This window comes from Salvelinus alpinus, chromosome 27 (assembly GCF_045679555.1).
Source record: "Salvelinus alpinus chromosome 27, SLU_Salpinus.1, whole genome shotgun sequence".
Taxonomy (NCBI): domain Eukaryota; kingdom Metazoa; phylum Chordata; class Actinopteri; order Salmoniformes; family Salmonidae; genus Salvelinus; species Salvelinus alpinus.
This window is the reverse complement of record NC_092112.1, coordinates 31,920,322-31,927,154: the sequence shown is the minus strand read 5'-3', so window position 1 is coordinate 31,927,154 and position 6,833 is coordinate 31,920,322.

Genomic DNA, 6,833 nt, shown 5'->3' with positions numbered 1-6,833 from the left:
ATTCAATTGAGGAAAGACAGGTGGAACAGTGAGAGGCCCAATGTGTTTAGTTCTTTTATTGCAAATATTTACCAGCTAGACATTACAGAACACAGTACTTGATGAGGCCTGCCTGTATTGAGCCACAGTTACCTCGTAACTGCTTCAATACTGGTTAATTAAGTGTCTTTTGACGCACACATGTGTCAATCTAAGCAACGTAATACAAAAATACCCACCACATCCGCCTGTTGGACTTCCGCATCTGCAGTGGAAGGTGGTCGAGCTACAGCGGTGTTTGTCAGACCATGAGACATCCCATCTGCGGTGGAAGGTGGTCGAGCTACAGCGGTGTTTGTCAGACCATGAGACATCCCATCTGCGGTGGAAGGTGGTCGAGCTACAGCGGTGTTTGTCAGACCATGAGACATCCCATCTGAGGTGGAAGGTGGTCGAGCTACAGCGGTGTTTGTCAGACCATTAGACATCCCATCTGCGGTGGAAGGTGGTCGAGCTACAGCGGTGTTTGTCAGACCATGAGACATCCCATCTGAGGTGGAAGGTGGTCGAGCTACAGCGGTGTTTGTCAGACCATGAGACATCCCATCTGAGGTGGAAGGTGGTCGAGCTACAGCGGTGTTTGTCAGACCATGAGACATCCCATCTGCGGTGGAAGATGGTCGAGCTACAGCGGTGTTTGTCAGACCATTAGACAACCCATCTACGGTGGAAGATGGTCGAGCTACAGCGGTGTTTGTCAGACCATTAGACATCCCATCTGCGGTGGAAGATGGTCGAGCTACAGCGGTGTTTGTCAGACCATTAGACATCCCATCTGCGGTGGAAGATGGTCGAGCTACAGCGGTGTTTGTCAGACCATTAGACAACCCATCTGCGGTGGAAGGTGGTCGAGCTACAGCGGTGTTTGTCAGACCATGAGACATCCTGAAAATCGAATGAAAACGTCTGTAGTGTCTGAACGTGACTCATCTGAAGTAGGTAAAGCTGATGTGCCAACTTCTGTCTGTAGTGTCCGAACCGTTTGGGCTAAAAACACTGTCATGACACAAAACCAACAAAATCTACCGTACAAGGCAAAACATCCCATTACACCAAAGCCTACTTGCAAACAGTATGTTTATGTTATATATACTTTTCTGAAATTGACCATATAAAATTATCACTGTAATTGCGCACACATTGATGTCAGACATGCAACTACCCCAATGCTCTGTTTCTGATGAATGCAGGGGCAGATTTCAGGAGCAAGACAAGACACCCTCTTTTTGACTGATGACTGATTTAAGGGCATGTACGTGATAGGACTATCTGGCTTATATGATTATGATGGTCATAATGCTTCTTGACAGTGTCATAAAAAGTATTTTCTTAGTCCAAGTAAAGTGACACAAGATGGTCATAATGCTTCTTGACAGTGTCATAAAAAGTATTTTCTTAGTCCAAGTAAAGTGACAAGATGGTCATAATGCTTCTTGACAGTGTCATAAAGTGTATTTTCTTAGTCCAAGTAAATTGACACAAGATGGTCATAATGGTCAGGATGGTCATATTTTCTACAAGTTATTTAAAATATGATTAAAAAACATGACTGTAAAGAATGCATTACAACAACAACAAAGGACTTAAGAAAGGAAAATTCTTGTCAGGGAAAAACACATCTTACTTTACCTTACTGACTTTATTGTCCCAATGGGGAGATGTTTTTGCAGTGTCATGTACACATTTAAAGTGGCATTTAAAAATACAGCAGAAAACAAATTGACAATACAACATTCATAGCAGTTACATACCAATAAAAAGAGACTAGCTTGCTGGCCTTACTGGGTATCACAACCGGCCGTGATCGGGAGTCCCATAGGGCGGCGCACAATTGGCCCAGCGTCATCCATGTTACGGGAGGGTTTGGCTGGGGTAGGCCATCATTGTAAAATAAGAATTTGTTCTTAACTGACTTGCCTAGCTAAATAAGGTTAAATAAATAAAAAGATAGGAATATTAGCCTGAGCTGTTTAAGAGGGATATCACACCTGGCACAAATTATCGCCTTGTTCTGTTTTTCCTGCCGGGGAAAACCCTATACCTGCACCCAGAGGGGAGTAGCTCAAAGTCCGGGTAGGTTAAGAAAGATTTTACAGTTGTGCCTACTAAAACCTGTAAAATCTTCCCTAACAATAAGCCTTCGATATCGAAAAATATTAAATTACAACTTAATAGGAAGAAGGCAGTTCATGCTGAGGGTGATAGACAGGCTGCAAGAGATCAAAAGACAGATGACTGTAAAGAATGAAGCAAAGAAAGAAGCATTACAACAACAACAACAAAGGACTTAAGACACAAACTTTCAAATGAAAGGAAACATTGTGGCAGGGAAAAAAACACATATTATGTAGGTGTCATAACCAGCCATAAAATAATACAATATACTGTACATCACAACAGATGTAAATATATGGGTCATGACAGTGTTATGACCATATAATGACAGGTTATGACACGTTATGTCAGCTGTTATGACATATTGTGACATGATTATGATCGTGTCATAAAGTGTTATGACTCTGGTTGTCAAGTAAAGGCTTACCTTTTTTAGTACTACATTTATATTGATTACTGCATTTTTGGGTTTAGAGTTTGCAAGAAAGGTATTTCACTGTACTTATGTATGTGACATTAAAACTTGAAACTGTAATAGGTTGACTTTCATACCTCCACAATCTTCAACTGATGCAAAGGCAGGTTGAACATGAACATCTATCATGCTAGACTCATTTACTGATCTCACTCATGACATGACTTGTAGTCTTATTTTAGCATTCACTTTTGCTTTGGATTCAGTTACCACTTTACTGTTATGTCAACCATAAATGTGGTTATACTGTCTATGGGTAGGCCTATGTGTTTTCCTGACCTCACATATTTGCATAACTACAGTGCATTTGGAGAGTATTCAGAGCCCTTGTCTTTATCCACATTTTGTTACGTCACAGCCTTAATCTAAAATGGATGAAAATGTTTTCCCCCCCCTCATCAATCTACACACAATACCCCATAAAGACAAAGCAAAATACAGTTGTTTTTTTTGCAAATGTATAACAAATAAAAATTAATGAAATATCAGATTTACATAAGTATTCAGACCCTTTACTCAATACTTTGTTGAAGCACCTTTGGCAGCGATTGCAGCCTCGAGTCTTCTTGGGTATGACACTACAAGCTTGGCACACCTGTATTTCATTAATTGTTCTCTGCAGATTCTCTCAAGCTCGGTCAGGTTGGATGGGGAGCGCCGCTGCACAGCTATTTTCAGGTCTCTCCAGAGATGTTCGATCGCACTCAAGGACATTCAGAGACTTCCCGAAGCCACTCCCGGAGCCACTCCCGCGTTGTCGTTGCTGTGTGCCCAGGGTCGTTGCCCTGTTGGAAGGTGAACCTTAGCCCCAGTCTGTCACACCCTGATCTGTTTCACCTGTCTTTGTGCTTGTCTCCACCCCCCACCAGGTGTCTCCCATCTCCTGTCCTTATCCCCTGTGTATTTATACCTGCATTTTCTGTTTGTCTGTTGCCAGTTCGTCTTGTCCCATCAAATCCTACCAGCGTGTTCCCGTGTTTCCTGTGCTCTAGTTTTTTGTTTTTCTTAGTCGTCCCAGTTCTGACCTTTCTGCCTGTCCTGACCCTGATCCTGCCCGCCCTCCTGTACCTGCCTGACTCTGATTTGGATTACTAACCTTTTGCCTGCCCCTTGAACTTTTATAGACTGAGACTCGTACCATCTGCCTCCTGTGTCTGCATCTGGTTCTTAGCCTGAGCCGTGATACAGTCTGAGGGCCTGAGCGCTCTGGAGCAGGTTTTCATCAAGGATCTCTGTACTTTGTTCCATTCATCTTTCCCTTCATCCTGACTAGTCTCTCAGTCCCTGCCACTGTAAAACATCCCTACAGCATGATGCTGCCACCACCATGCTTCAACGTAAGGATGGTGCCAGGATTCCTCCAGACGTGACGCTTGCATTCAGGCCAAAAGGTTCAATCTTAGTTTCATCAGACCAGAGAATCTTGTTTTTCATGGTCTGAGAGTCTTTTAGGTGCCTTTTGGCAAACTCCAAGCTGGCTGTCATGTGCCTTTAACTGAGGAGTGGCTTCCGTCTGGCCACTCTAGCATAAAGGCCTGATTGGTGGAGTGCTGCAGAGATGGTTGTCCTTCTGGAAGGTTCTCCCATCTCCACAGAGGAACTCTGGTGCTCTGTCAGAGTGACCATTGGGTTCTTGGTCACCGATTGCTCAGTTTGGCTGGGCAGCCAGCTTTAGCCAGCTTTAAGTCTTGGTAGTTCCAAACTTCTTCCATTTAAGAATGAAGGAGGCCACTGTGGTCTTGGGGACCTTCTATGCTGCAGACATTTTTGGTACCTTTCCCCAGATCTGTGCCTCGACACATTCCTGTCTCGGAACTATACGGACAATTCCTTCGAACTGATGGCTTGGTTTTTATTCTGACATACACCTGTTTATATAAGGTCCCACAGTTGACAGTGTATGTTATACCAGTGCCCCCTGGTGGTGATACAAAGTAACTTTTTATGAACACATACCTTTTATTTAAATAATTTCTGTCCTACTCCTAACTTTTTATTCCACTATTGGGCCATTACCCAATAAACCCTGCCATAATCCACAGACAAACAAACAATGAAACATACAACACACTATACATAAACAACTCAACTCATTCACTGGGTACCTCTACAAAATAATAAAAAATAACTAGTATCTGGGTAATTACCTCAAATAAAATTAGGTGATTAATGCTGAATCACCTCTGCAAATCTAACTAGTATTTAACTCATAAACGGCCAACCCCCGTAGGATAGGGCTAACCTCAGATAGCTTCGTCAAACCACCTCTGCACAATAAAATAACTAGTAAACAAATTAAAATTAAAATCATCAAGCTTTCATTTCATTCCTATATTGACATCATGCATTTCACCAATAGCCCGTTACGTAAGTTTACCAAACTAGGATCTGACTATGTCATATTCAAAGTGAGGTGCCACTTACTTGTTAGAGGGAAACCACGCCAGTGAATGCCATTTAATTACAGACTTAGATTAAACGGGTGTCTGCTTACCTTATTTAATTTTGAGCTCTGACACCGTGGTGTGGAATCTCCGCCAACCGGGGTGACACTCACTCCTGGCTAGCTCGCCAAATGTTAGGGTTCGTTCCTTGGTCCTTGTCAATCATTGGCTCATTGGTGAAATTAGCATTATGACAATATCTTTAATGAAATAATTCAGAAACCTTTACTAATGCAATTGCAGACAGAAGTTGACAATCAGGAACATAGCACGCATTTTCCCGAGTAAGTTCTGCATCAAAGAAAAGGTCCTATGTTATTTTATCAAACCCGAAGTGATTTCACTACCTACGTCATTCTCTTTTACTCATGACACCAAAACCATGCCTACACAGCTATATAAACTAGGCTTTTAGTGTGTTATCTAAAAGCTTAGCAGTAATTGTCCAAGTTGATTTATAGTGGAATGTCTGACTAGTCTTATCTCCTCCACTCCCCTGCAGAGTTCTGTCTCAGTCACACATTTCTCAGAGGGGTCTCTTTATAAGAGGCAGAGCGAGAGAGAGAGAGAGAGAGAGAGAGAGAGAGAGAGAGAGAGAACTAGAAAACAACTGTGGAACAATATTAAAACCTCATAATGTATATATATTGTTAATCTGGTTATATAACCCCTCCCCTTCTATTAATACAACATAAGCATAATCAATTATTATAATACATCAATAATTTGGTACAGCCCCAATCAGGACCCCTAGGTGTCACGTTTCTGACCTTATTTACTTAGTTTGTCTTTATTTTGTTGGTCAGGGCGTGAGTTGGGTGGGTATTATCTATGTTGTCTGTTTCTATGTGTGGTTTTCTAGTTTGGCCTGATATGGTTCTCAATCAGAGGCAGCTGTCATTCATTGTCTCTGATTGGGAACCATATTTAGGTAGCCTGTTTTCACTGTTGGTTGGTGGGTGTTTGTTTCCTGTGTCAGTGTTTGTGCCACATGGGACTGTTTTCGGTATAACCCACAAACACGAATAACCCACCAAACAAGAACCAAGCAGCGTGGTAACGGGCAGGAGCAGGAGAGACAGCGAGGCCAGGATTTCTGGACATGGGAGGAAATACTGGACGGAAAGGGACCATGGAAACAGGCTGGTGAGTATCGCCGCCCCAAAGCTGAGCTGGAGGCAGCGAAAGCGGAGAGGCGGCGGTATGAGGAGGCTACACGTAAGCGCGGCTGGAAGCCAGAGAGGCAGCCCCAAAAAATTATTGGGGGGAGGCACACGGGGAGTGGGGTTAAGCCAGGTAGGAGACCTGAGCCAACTCCCTGTGCTTACCGTGGAGAGAGAGCGACCGGGCAGGCACCGTGTTATGCAGAGATACGCACGGTGTCCCCGGTGCGTGTGCATAGCCCGGTGCGGTACATTCCAGCTCCTCGTATCGGCCGGGCTAGGGTGGGCATCGAGCCAGGTGCCATGAAACCGGCTCTACGGTGTCTCCCATATGTGTACATAGCCCAGTGCGGCTTATTCCACCTCGCCGTACTGGTATGGCCATGGGGAGTATTCAGCCAGGTAGGGTTGGGCAGGCTCGGTGCTCGAGACCTGTAGTGCGCCTCCACGGTCCGGTCTATCCGGCGCCTTCTCCACGCACCAGTCCGCCTGTGGCAGCCCCTCGCACCAGCCCAGTACCACTAGTGCCAACACCACGCACCAGGCTTCCTGTGTGTCTCCAGAGTCCAGTACGCCCTGTTCCTCCTCCCCGCACTC